The sequence below is a fragment of the Mustelus asterias genome, chromosome 14 (assembly GCF_964213995.1).
Source record: "Mustelus asterias chromosome 14, sMusAst1.hap1.1, whole genome shotgun sequence".
In the NCBI taxonomy this organism is placed as follows: Eukaryota; Metazoa; Chordata; class Chondrichthyes; order Carcharhiniformes; family Triakidae; genus Mustelus; species Mustelus asterias.
Window position 1 is genome coordinate 82,041,941 of NC_135814.1, and position 14,180 is coordinate 82,056,120.

The window sequence follows — 14,180 nt, forward strand, 5'->3', positions numbered from 1 at the left end:
GGAACTAAATATTCCAGGGTACTTCATGTTTCAAAAGAATACACAAAATAGAAGATTTTTTTTAAAGATGGGGCATGGTTAGGTAACACTAGTAACAAAGGCAAGCAGAATGACAGTAGCGTGGAACAATATGTTCTGGGCCTAGCCAAACTTACAAATCCAAGCAACAAGCAATTGAAGGGGTTGTCCAACCCGCCTCCACCCATGGCTATATTCACAGCCAGGTGTCCATAGACAGGGAGCATACGATGTTCTCTGGTACCATCAAGGAATTCCATGCTCAGTGGGCACCACAGAGATTGGGGTACCTTATCGATCCCTTTAATGACATGTTAGTTTGATGTTTTAAGTTTAATTTGTGACTATTTTTGTGAAAGCAGTATCCCTTTAAGGGGCTTCCCTTTTTACCTTGTCCCTCAGTTTGTTTGATTTGGTTGAATTGATTTATACAAAAGAGTTGGAATTCCAAAGGCCTGATTCAGACTCTACTAACTAGGGAACCAGTTCTAATTAGCTACTCAACTAACTATAAAGCTACCAGTAGCCATTTATTTACCACAGACTAAGATTGGAAGAAATTACAAGTTCATATTAAAGTTAAATAAAAAGCTTAATGCAAAACTTTACGAGATTGTTTAAAAAACAATCAACTCTTAAAACATTTAGAATCCTTCATTCACCAATTCCCTAGTTCAGTATTCCATTGAACTAGCCTCTATGCTACTTGGAAAGAAGAAATTTTTGACGGTATAGCTAGCAGGGTAGTTAAGAGAAATCCATATATGCAAAATATTTGGATTTTTAAAAGGCATTCAATAAGATGTTGCATATATGGCTGTTGCGCAAGATAAGGGATCATGGGGTTGGGCATATTCTATTAACAAGGATAAAGGGTTGGTTAAAGGACAGGGTCATTTTCAGCTTAGTAGGCTATGACTAATGGTGTGCCACAAGGTTCAATGCTGAGGCCTCAGTAACTTACATTGATTACTTAGCTGAAGAGTTAGAATGTAATATACCCAAGCTAAGTCAGAATGTAAGCTGTGAGGAGGACACAGAGTAGGCAAAGAGATATAGTTATATTAAGTGAGTGGGCAAGAAAGTGGCAGATTGAGTATAATGTGTTAAAATGTGAAGTTATTCACTTACATAGTAAAAATAGAACTTTGAATATGTTGAAAAGGTGAGAAACTATTATTGTTTAGAGAAATCTAGGTGTCATTGTACAAGTCATATAAAATTAACATGGAGGTACAAAAAGAAATTAGAAAGGCAAGTCACTTTCATTGGGAGAGGGTAAGAGGACAGGAGAAAGAAAATTTTGCTACAATTGTATAGGGCTTTGGTGAGACCACACCTGTGTACAGTTTTGGCCTCCATGCCAGGTAGGCAGAGAGGCTGTTTTCCCCTGGTTGGAGAGTCTAAGTGCGAGTGGTCTTGATCTCATGAAGGGATAGCCAATTCAAACTGAGATGAGGAGAAATTTCTTCATCAAAAGGTTCTGAATCTTTGGCATCTTCTTCCCTGGAAGACTGTGGATGCTCAGTGGAGTATATTCCAATGCTAAGATCAACAGATTTTGGTCTGTCAGGGAATCAAGGGCTATGGAGATCAGGTGGGAAAGTGGGAGTTAAGTCCAGGATCAGCCATGACCTTATTAATTAATGGTGCGGGCTAGAGGGGGTCTTACTTATGTTCTTTCTTTCCACTTCCATAACATGGGCTTGACGTTTTCCAATTAGATTATCAATGATTGAAGGTATTTTATTAACTTACAAAAAATAATTGTTTTTGTCTGAATATTAATAACTTTTTTTTAGAACTCTGCTTGAATACACATTACTTATCATTTTTATCAATCTTAAAAATCTCAATTCTGGAAATTAAAACTCTTATGTTTATTGCATTATGCTGATCACAGATATTGTGAAAACAAAATCTTCTTGTTGCTGCACGCAGAACTGTAGTTTCCTAAAAAGGAAGTGGACATGCATGGGTTGTGAACCTTTCAAAGCTGTGCTCTGCTTGGAAACCTTTGGGTTAATGGAAAACAAAAGCACCAGAACTCAGCAAGATTCTATAATAGTGACAGACAAAATGGAGGAAATTGTCAAGACTCTAGAGATATTTCAAAGCTGCATTGAACGTGAATCAATGCCAGCGGACTGAAAAATGACCCACGTAATACATGTGCTCAAAGAGGAAAACAGCTAATCTGAATAATTACATGCCATTTAGTTTGACATCTGTGGTAGGGTTTTTAATTAGGGATGAAATTACCACATGGCCAGATAGAAAAAATAGTTATAAGTGGGAAGCATGGATTTCAAAAGGAATGATCATGCTTCGTAAACTTCAAATTTCTTTGAGGAGGAAACATGGGTCATTTTTAGAATGACAAACTGTAACTACTGGTCAGTACTGGAGCCTCAACCATTTAAAACCTATATTAATGACTTGGATGAAGAGACCGCCTCTACTGCAGCCAAGTTTGCCGACAAAACGATGAGGTGTAGGAAAGCAAGTTATGAAGAAGCTACCAAGATTCTGCAAAAGGATATAAATCAGTTAGTTAATTGACCAGGCAAAATTTTGGCAGATATAATGTGGGGAAAATGCAAGGTTGCCCACTTCGAAGGGAAACAGAAAAGCAGAATTTAGTTTAAATGGAGAGAGACTGCACAATTCTGAGGTACAAAAGGATCTGGCTGTTCTTGTACATGAATCACAAAAAGAGTGCTGGTACAGAAAGTGATTGAGATGGCAAATGGATTGTTCGCCTTTATTGCAATAGGGATGGAGTATGAAAGTAGGAAAGTCTTGTTACAAGTTTTGTCCTGTTCGCATGGTGCTTTCTCTGGGCTCCCACCCTCCCTGGGTTCCCGCTCTCTCCAGGGCTCCCCCCTCCCTCTGGAATTCCGCCCTCCCCAGGCTCCTGCTTTCTCCGGGCTACTGCCCTCGCTTTCTCCAAGCCCCCGCCACAGATAAGACAGATTCTGAAGTGGGAAGCAGGCACACCCATCTCACCAACACCTATAAGAAAATACCTGTTTTCTTAAAAGATGTAATAAAACATTCATTTAAACACCCTCATATTAGCCATATGTAGTATTATAATTTAGATGGGGGTCAATGGCACCAATCCAGCTGAAAAGGGCTCCTTCAGCCAATAAAGTTTAGGAACCAGCGTGCTAATGCTCAATTCAGAAGCAATCAACACTTGTATTAATAAATACTTCATGGTATTTCTTACACCTGCCCCTTGGTTGGATAACTGAAACCTCTCCACCATTTGGTGGCCTCTACACCTATTTGAGAATGCATAGAGGTATGAAAGAATTGGGGCCATCCTCAAGGACTGCAAATTTCTCTGATGGTTTTGTCCAGTCAGAGTGCTCTGCTGCAGTACACAACCATAGCCACATGAGTTAAGGTGGTGATTGTTGAAATGGTTTTCAGCAGCGAAGTCAATTACACCAATATTAACATAACAAGCATAAAAGATCCTGGGTAGTTCAAGTATCATAAAATTTAGACGGTGTAGTGCCTTAGATTTCAAATGAAAATTGAAACACTATTGGCTGAATCTTCCAAGCAGTGGAAATCACTGTCACTCCATTCCTTTTTTAATTACCTTCTCAGCTGAACTTCTGAATAGGGGGCTCAGAGGAAGTTGAAGGTTTACCAGTGTTATCTAGGAGTTAGAATTGGTTTCATCCTTCTTACTTTTCCTGGGTAATTATTCTGCTAAGTGAGTCGGAGCCATCCAAAGTCTCTGACTTTAGTCAGAGTTTCAGAGGATCCAGATGCAAAGGAATTGCCCAATAAAGTGGAACCTTCCTGGAAATTCCCATGTAGTCAGTGCATGGAAACTCCTGAAAGGTTCCCAAGTGCACCTTCCGGGGTACCTTCGGTGTACGACCTGGAGCTGTGAAGCAGCAGTGGTTAGCACTGCTGCTTCACAGCTCCAGGGTCCCGGGTTCGATTCCCGGCTCGGGTCACTGTCTGTGTGGAGTTTGCACATTCTCCTCGTGTTTGCGTGGGTTTCCTCCGGGTGCTCCGGTTTCCTCCCACAGTCCAAAGATGTGCGGGTTAGGTTGATTGGCCAGGTTAAAATTGCCCCTGAGATGCGTAGGTTAGAGGGATTAGTGGGTAAATATGTGGGGGTAGGGCCTGGGTGGGATTGTGGTCGGTGCAGACTCGATGGGCCGAATGGCCTCCTTCTGCACTGTAGGGTTTCTATGATTTCTTCTATGATCTGGAGGCTGGATCATCTGTGCCAATGTCACTAAGAGTCAAACAAATGTTTTAAATACTTTATCACATGTCAGTGAAAGCAAGCATTCAATTTAAGCAGTGAGGCAACCTGATTTATACATATCCACTTCCTATAAATTGTCACAAATCAGTACTAGGATTGACACCAATCTGTCACCATTCTAGAAGCTAACTCATTAAATGTAGGCCATGATGTGGAGATGCCAATGTTGAACCAGGGTGGACAAGATGAAAGGTCACACGACATCAGGTTAGAGTCAAACAGATTTATTTGAAATCACAAGCTTTCGGAGCGTTCCGAAAGCTTGTGATTTCAAATAAACCTGTTGGACTATAATCTGGTGTCAGGTGACCTCTCATTAAATGTACACTCCCAAGTTTCAGCAGAGAACAATCTCCAATAACAAAAACAACTCAATAGTCTAACAAATTTAACTGCAGCCAGATCATCGAGAGGTGCGTTGCTAAGTACAAGAGAGGTTCCCAGGCTAAATTTGGAAAAAATATGGCTGCTTTGTTTGACCCACCTTGGCTACCGCGCCTGTGAAAAGCTGGCAGAGAACTTACATAAGTAAATTTATGGCCAAAATATCCCCTGAAATGTATGCCTTCATTTGTATTCGTGTGCTTATCAATTCATGAAAATATACTTGTGTTGGAACAAATTGCCGGTTATCAGTTTCAGAGGCATCTTGCCAACAAGTGTTCTTCTAGCTCATTATCAAGAAAAATTCACTGTAGCAACAGTTTTAAATTTGAACATTGTATTAAAATCATTCTGTGATTGTTTGCATTTTCTTATTACTCAAAAAAATTTCTTAGAGGAAGAAAAAACTCATTACAATTCTACTCTAACTCAACTTAAGGTCCAATGAAGAAATCTCACTGGAAATAAAGCAATCTTTTCCATCACTTGAGCTGTTCTGACAGAGGCCGTTATTAATAACTTCCAACAACAACTGATCTTTCAAGCTGCTTCAAGCTTTTCGCATAACCGAATTCCATGTGATGCAGTCAAACTATTTTACATCTGCAACCGTTAGACAAATCTGAATTGCTACATATAAACAACAGCTGTCAGAAATAATTGAATAGAAGCCAATGGATATTTGTATGCAAATCAGTGCAGGAAAAATAGAAAGTATATCAGACTGCTTGCTGGCTATTTAGCATTTAACTTTGTTGAGATTTACTTCCTCCGTGCTTAATAAGGAATAGTATTCAAAATAAATAGTTTCTATTTTCCGTACTACTGCAGCCTTTACATTACTACAGGAATGAAACCATCAACAAAGGAATAACAAAAACTGTTGCAGCTAACTCTTACACATCTGCCAAATCAAATATGATGTTGCTTTACACAGAACCAAAATGAGGCAATTGTACCTATACCATTTAATAAAGGCTCAGTCCCTGGAAATGCCTGTAGGAAGTAGTCACAGTTAAAGCATAGCTGAATATTCAGAATTATTCCATTTCGATCAAGCTAAAATTTCACATTTTCTCCACCGCTTGTGTTGTCACCCTGTTTGCTCAAAACTAGTGTTGGATGGAATGCAATTTTTCAGACATTAGGAAGACCAAAGCCATTGTAGCTGGCCCAGGGCCTCGCACCCCATGCACTCTCTCCCATCCACTTGTCTCAAATGTTTTCAACCTCTATTTGCCCATGATCTGAATTTCTAACCCATGTTTACTCCATTGCAAATCCCGCCTACTTCCGTCTCCACAATGTCAGCTGCCTGTTGCCATTTCTAAAATCTCTCTTTCCATCTTGTTTCACACCCCCAACCCTCCACCACCTCACTGGGGCCATCTGCCACATTCCTACACAATGCCTTTGTTCTGCCATTTACACATTCCAATCTCTTAATGGACATTATTAATAATATTCCTAACCTTTATTATTACCATTTACATTCCCTTTGTCTTTCCCCCCTCCCCCCACTATTACAGTATAAATCACGTCCTATTTTCCTTGTCTTCAGCTCCGACAAAGGGTCACCCTGACTCGAAATGTTGGCTCTAGTCTCTCTCCGCAGATGCTGTCAGACTTGCTGAGATTTTCCAGCATTTTCTGTTTTTATTGAAAATGTGTGTCTCTTTTCAAACTTTGGAGGTATTGAGTTCTATCTCCCAATAGAAGAATCTTTTTCTACTGTCAAATGGAATCGTAAATAAACTATCCTTGGATAAGACTGGAATTCGGAATTTAACTACTTTCATTGTAGCAAGTAGAAAATGCAACAGGATCTGAGAGCTAAGAAAAATGCATAATTTTAAGTATCTGGATACAACATTTCTCATCCGTAAAGAAAACTACAACTTTTTACATGCATGTTGAAGCCTTGGTTTATTGAACTCAATGCATAATACTACTGCCTACCATGTTAAACGTGTAATAAAACTCCAAAACCCAATGCTTTGCATGCACAGTGATATTTTTATATTTGTATTTTGAATGTATTTTGATTCCCCTAGGAAACTTGCAATTTATTGTTCATAGTGGGGATGTTTAAGTTCAGTGCTTGGTACTGCACAATGTAGTCTACAGCAAACTTCTGCTAATATCCGTATTTTGCAACAGAAGAACTAATGCCAAATTAAGCAAAGGGATCCAAATGAAAAAAAAATCTCAAACAAGAGTACAATGATAAAAATATACTCATGTCTACATTCCTCTGAAGTGCCTTGGGATGTTTTCCTACATTACAGTTGCTAAATAAATGCAAGTTGTTATTGATCAATTCAGCAAATGCCTGGACTAACTTTGTACATGTCTTGGGAATGCAAACCATTTTATTCAGAAGTTTGTTTTACAGATGAGTAACTACATTCTGGAAATTGTGTTTTCATATGTCTTTGGCTTAGTGCAGGAACATTGTTCCTGCATGACTTATACAATCCGCAGCACTTTTAAGAAGCATTATACACCAACCTTTAGGGAGTAGTGTAAATATAGATACTATTTCACCAGTGCATTGTGTTAAAATCAACTGTTAGCATTTCATTTATTCACATGTTTTAATCACAATGCAATAAACATATTCCCAATAACAAAGAGAAACACATCTGACTATCTAGTATCTGATTCAAATCTATAAAGGTTGCTACACTCTACTCATGTTTGATCACATGCAACACAGTGGGAATTATTAATTAAAGACTCCCAGTGGCAAACAGCAAATGCAATGGAGAGAAAGTACCAATCACAAAAAACTTCAATTAAAAGGGATACATCTTATCATGTCACAATGATCAAGCTTCCTTACATTTACTGTATCCTGAGACTATCAGTGGGCTGGAACCTTGGAAAATAATAGTGTGGTAACATGCCATTACGAATGTTTGCAAATTCAAGATTAAGTATTCATAGAATAGAGAGGGGAGGGGGGGGGGGTGGTGTGAGGAGGAGGGGGTGAGGAGGAGGAGGGGGTGAGGAGGAGGAGGGTGAGGAGGGGAGGGGTGAGGAGGGGAGGGGCGGTGAGGAGGAATGGGGGGGATCCATTGAGCCTGCATCGACAACAATCCCACCCGGACCCTATCCCCACATATTTTGGCAATTTAGTATGGCCAATCAACCTAACCCACACATCTTTGGACTGTGGGAGGAAACCGGAGCACCCGGAGGAAACCCATGCAGACACTGGGACAACGCGCAAACTCCACACAGATAGTCACTCAAGGCTGGAATTGAATCCGGGTCCCTGGCGCTGTGATGCAGCAGTGCTAACCACTGTGCTCAATCATCTCAAATAACTTGCTGGTTGATTTATGTCATTTCGCCATTTTTTTCACACAGACATCTTATATTGGATTTGCACTTAAGTCTGCTAATTGTTAATCCAATCTTAACCCACCCTCTCTGGAAAGTGAACAATTTAAACACAGGAGTGCGGTTCCTTTAATTAATGAATTATTCTTCGAGATTTTAAAAAGTCAAATCTTAAACATATTTTTTTCTTACACTTCTGTTTTTCTTTTCTCCTTCACAATCCAATATTTTTTTTCCTCTCTATATTTCTCTTCGACACCTGATTGGACTCGAATTCACCCTTTTTCTCCTTTGTTTTCAGTTTCTCTCTGAACCATCAATTTTTATTGGTTAAGGATACAGACAGTTGATCTCATAACTCGCCACGGTCACAGGTGACTTGTTATAAGGGTTGCACACTTCCAGCAAGTTACTGTGCTAAATGTCTTGAGCTAAAAGCTGCAGAGAAAGTGTGCAGTGAAATGCCCCTTTCCAGCAATTTTCAACCCAGTGCTTACTGGAGGCAGAAGGCACAGCAGTAAGTGTGCGTTCAGTCTCTTATAAGGGAAACGCTATTCATAGAAAGATACCACTACACAGCACCAGAACTTTCTAGAGTAGGAGAAATCACACACAAACTGAATTTGGGCAAGTTATCCTATGACTAGTAAATTAGATTTCCTTTACATCTGATTCCACTTCTCTTTCAGTTCACCCTCACTATCCTTCTTGCCACCACCCATTCTTCCTCACACCCCACCAAATTAATCAACCTCCCCGAAAGCTAAAAATAATGCTTTGATACACTTTCTGCATGTATCGAGTGGCTTGCAACGTGCATTGTATTATCGGTCAGCTAAGATAATACCCAGATGTTGTTTGAACGGGGAGGCTTTCAGCAAGCCCTATTCATCTTGTTTGGATGCATCTAGGTTTTAAAAATCCATTGAATCCCTACAGTGATGAAGGAGGCCATTCAATCCATTGAGACTGCACCGACCACAATCCCACCCTATTCCTATAACCCCACTTAATTTCTCTGCTAATCCCCGACACTAGGGTCAATTTAGCATGGCCAATCAACCTAACCAGTACTTCTTTGGACTATGGGAGGAAACCGTAGCAACCGGAGGAAACCCACGCAGAGACAGGGACAATGTGCAAACTCCACACAGACAGTGACCTGAGGCTGGAATTGAAACCCGGTCCCTGGTGCTGAGAGGCAGCAGTGCTAACCACTGTGCCACCATGCCGCCCTGTTGCCGACAAAGTCACTGAAAGTAGCACAATGAGAGAATCAGGGTACTTGAGACCTTAAGTGAAGAATAGAACAAGTTAACAAATAATGTACCTCACCCATAGCATTGAGAACAAAGGTGAAAAACGTAGGCGATTTCAATGTTAAATGAGGTAATGAAAGAGAAACAGAAACCTTTCTTTTTCCTCTCTCAATCTAATCATGGTAGTCGGGCATCCCCTGAACAAATCAATGTTAATTAAACCATGCCCTTTTATCCAGTCACAGAATTTTTCCAACAGTTTTCCCATCACCAAGGTTCAGTTGACTGGCCGATAATTACCTTTCTCCCTTTTTAAACAATGTGAAACAATATTAGCTGTCCTCCGGTCCTCTGGTGTCATGCATCTCCACATCATCATTCATCGAACCAGAAAGGATTGGAAATATGATGATAGCCTCCACTATTCTTTCCCTCGTTTCCCTTAACAGCAGAACACAGATTTCATTCCAGCCAGGGGATTTATTCACTTTCCACCCCTTAATGCTTCCCCTCTGGCTATACTGATTTCATCTAATCTCACACAACACCCTCTCTTTTGTGAAAACAGATGCAAGGTATTCAAAGGATCATGTCAACACTTTTCACCTGAACACACAAGTTATCTTTGTGATCCCTAACAGGCACTACTCTTTCTGAGTTAATCTCTTGCTCTTTATGTATTTATTTTAAAAAGCTTTAGATTTTCCTTGATTTACTTGCCAATATTTTTTCATGTCTTCACTTTGTTTTCCTAATTTCCTTTTTATACACTTCTTATATTCCATCAGTTTTTCTGCTGTATGTCCTTTCTTTTCTTTATTGTCTCCTTCAAGCCCCTTGACAGCCAAGGGTTTTGAATTTCTTAGCTCCATGCTTTTTGTTTAAAGGAACATACTTAATCTGAAATCACTATCATTCCTTTGAAAGCCTCCCACTGATCTGGCACTGGTTTACCTTTAAATAATACTTTCCAGGCCATGTTAGCTCAATCACATTTCAGCTGACTAAAATCCCCAATTGAGAACTTTTTATACTTGGTCTATCTTTCTCCTTTTACACAACTACGATAAATCTAACTGAATTATGATCACTTCCACCAAAGTGCTCTTCAAATGATAGCCCCTGCTCACCCATCCAGCTTCATTCTCAAAGACTAAATCCAGAACCACCCCCCTTCTTGTTGGGCTTACTACATATTGGCTAAAAAAATGTTCTCCAGTTTGTATTTTAAGTAATCTGCTCTCTCTATGCCTTTTACACTAATTCTATCACAGTTAATATGACAGCATTTGAAATATCCCACCAGTACTATTGTTTTTGCATGCCTCAGCGATGTGCCTGCATATTTGCTCTTCTATCTTTGTCTCAATGGAGAACACAGTATTGTGATTGCCCCTTTTTTGTTCTTCACTTCAAACCATGTCACTTGATGATCGCTCTGCCATATCATCTCTTCTCACAGCTACAATTGTTTCTTTAATCAATACTGCCACCCCATTCCTTTTTTTAATCCCCCAAAATCTCATCTGAAAACCCTGCCATCAGGAATGTTATGTTCCAAATCCTGCTTCTTCGAGCCAACTCTCGATAATAACTATAAAACCATACTCCTACTTGTCAATCTGGGCAGCACGGTGGCACAGTGGGTAACACTGCTGCCTCACAGCGCCCAGGGGCCCGAGTTCAATTCCAGTCTTGAGTGGCTGTGTGGGGTTTGCACGTTCTCTCCATGTCTGCATGCGTTTCCTCTCGGTTCTCCAGTTTCCTCCCACAGTCGAAAGATGTGCAGGTTAAGTAGGTTGGCCTTGTTAAATTGCCTCTTAAGAGTCTAAAGATATTTTGGTTAGGGGGAATTAGCGAGGTAAATACATGGGGTTATGGGAATAGTGCCTGGGTAAGTTGCTCTGTTGGAGAGTCAGTGCAGACACGTTGAGCTTAAAGGCCTCTTTCTGCACTGTAGGGATTCTATGGTTTGTTTGATGGAGTGCGAGTGTGTGACTTCTGTATTAAAGGGCGAGGTACAAGAACATTTGGGAATTAAGGTTTTTTATGAGGTGGGGTGGCGTGAGCTACAAGTGAGATTTTATTTGGTATCTAAACTATTATTTCATGAAAATATTGCACAAGTTATAAGTTTCTGCCTTGTTTCTCTACCTACAGGCTTATGTTTCATCTCCTCTACTTCCTGTGCACCCTCTTTCTTTTTCATCATGATTGGTTTAAAACATCTAGGATGGCAGCACAATACCAAATTAAATGAGTCACACATCATTAGACTTGAAATCTCTTGCTGTAACTTCATACATCTAATGCAGTGATACATTTAACAATTTACGAGACTGCAGCATTCATATATCACTAGAATCCAAATGTTCAGCTTTTGAAGGGTATGAGTCATTGGTGCAGATAAGTGGATGAACATAGTTAAGTAAATTTTCTTGAGCATCTTGACCTTTTGCTTTGTTCACATCAATTTTTTGAGGGGATGAATTGAAGAATATTTTCTAAAAATGTCATACATAAATGCTAGTCTTACCAGCAACACCCACGTTCAGAGCAAGATTTTTTTTAAAAACTGTACTTACCTCAAAAGCAGAGGATCCAACTTTTTCTCTGTTGACTCAATAGCTGATCTTCCAAAGTATTTATTCCTCTATGCAACGGCTATCTATGTTAAAATAAAATGATCAAGGTGTAAAACACGCTCAACTTCACACAGTTAAAATAAAAAGTAGGACACACAAACATCTTTGTCGCTAAGCCTGAGACCATCTTTTCAGCTTCCGTTTCCCCTTACCCACAAAACCAAACTTCTGCAAGGCTATCCCAAAATACCAAACATTTTCTCATTTTTCATTGATCCACATGCCCTCTCTGAGCTCATCTTATCCCAAGTCCCACTTTCTGTTCTCTTGACCCCCATTTCCACTAATTGATGAGCACCCACCATCCCTCCGACGCTACCATGCCATCTGGCATTACAAAACAGTTCCATCTCCCCAACTAAGTCCCCAAGGGACTGATACATGAGGAGAAATTGACTAGGTTAGAATTGTTTTTGTTGGAGTTCAGACGAATGAGGGGGGGGGGGAATCTCATAGAGACTTATAAAATTCTAACAGGGCTAGCCAGGGTAGATGCAAGAAGGATGTTCTCGATGGTGGGGGTGCCCAGAACCAGGGGTCACAGTCTGAGGATACAGGGTAGACCATTTAGGACAGAAATGGGGAGACATTTCTTCACCCAAAGAGTGATGAGCCTGTGTTGATGTAGTTGATGCCAAAACATTGAATGTATTTAAGAGGCAGCTCGATATAACACTTGGGGCGAACGGGATCAAAGGTCATGGGGAGAAAGCAGGATTAGGCGATTGAGTTGGACGATCAGTCATAATCATGATGAATGGCTAAGCAGGCTTGAAGGGCCGAATGGCCTCCTCCTGCTCCTATCTTCTATGTTTCTATGTTGCCCCTATCTTTCAATGCCAAAGTTCTTGAATGTGTTCTCCTCCACGCCTCGCACCCCTCCGCCTCCCCCCCAAACCAACAACCCCCTACCACAATGTTGCAACTCCATAATTCAATCTCTATCAGGTTGGCAAAATTGGCTTGATGACAGAAGCTAGAGGGTGGTTGTAGAGGATTGTTTTTCAAACTGGAGACCTGTGACCAGCGGTGTGCCTCAGGGATCAGTGCTGGGTCCACTGTTATTTGTCATTTATACAACCATAGAAAATTACAGCTCAGAAACAGGCCTTTTGGCCCTTCTTGTCTGTGCCAAACCATTTTTTGCCTAGTCCCACAGACCTGCACTTGGACCATATCCCTCCACACCTCTCTCATCCATGAACCCGTCCAAGTTTTTCTTAAATGTTAAAAGTGACCACGCATTTACCACTTTATCCAGTAGCTCATTCCACACTCCTATCACTCTCTGCGTGAAGAAGTCCCCCCTAATATTCCCTTTAAGCTTTTCTCCTTTCACCCTTAACCCATGCCCTCTGGTTTTTTTCTCCCCTAGCCTCAGTGGAAAAAGCCTGCTTGCATTCACTCCATCTATACCCATCAAAATCTTGTACACCTCTATCAAATCTCCCCTCATTCTTCTACGCTCCAGGGAATAAAGTCCCAACCTATTCAATCTCTCTCTGTAACTCAGCTTCTCAAGTCCCTGCAACATCCTTGTGAACCTTCTCTGCAATCTTTCAACCTTATTTACATCCTTCCTGTAACTAGGTGACCAAAACTGTACACAATACTCTAAATTCGGCCTCACCAATGCCTTATATAACCTTACCATAACACTCCAACTTTTATACTCGATACTCTGATGTATATAAAGGCCTATGTACCAAAGGCACTCTTTGACGTCACTTTTAGGGAATTCTGTACCTGTATTCCCTGATTCCTCTGTTCAACTGCACTCTTCAGAGTCCTACCATTTACCCTGTACGTTCTTCTTTGGTTTGTCCTTCCAAAGTGCAATATCTCACACTTGTCTGCGTTAAATTCCATTTGCCATTTTTCAGCCCATTTTTCTAGCTGGTCCAAATCCCTCTGCAAGCTTTGAAAACCTTCCCCTCTGTCCCCTACACCTCCAATCTTTGTATCATCAGCAAAATTGCTGATCCAATGTACCACATTATCATCCAGATCATTGATATAGATGACAAACAGCAATGGACCCAACACCGATCCCTGCAGCACACCACTAGTCACAGGACTCCACTCTGAGAAGCAATCCTCCACAACCACTCTCTGGCTTCTTCCATTGAGCCAATGTCTAATCCAATTTACTACCTCCCCATGTACACCTAGCGACTGACCCTTCCTAACTAACCTCCCATGAGGGACCTTGTCAAAGGCCTT

The 14,180-nt window shown here is 40.6% G+C and overlaps 1 protein-coding gene across 1 annotated transcript in view; it reads right to left on the minus strand.

Moving 5' to 3' along the window:
* The window catches only part of LOC144503408 (microtubule-associated protein 2-like), a 358,193-nt gene that overhangs the window by 284,350 nt on the left and 59,663 nt on the right, over positions 1-14,180 (minus strand). The window contains exon 2 of the mRNA XM_078227719.1: positions 11,898-11,980. The gene's annotated coding sequence lies outside the window, so the exon portion shown is untranslated. The remainder of the gene's footprint in view (positions 1-11,897; positions 11,981-14,180) is intronic.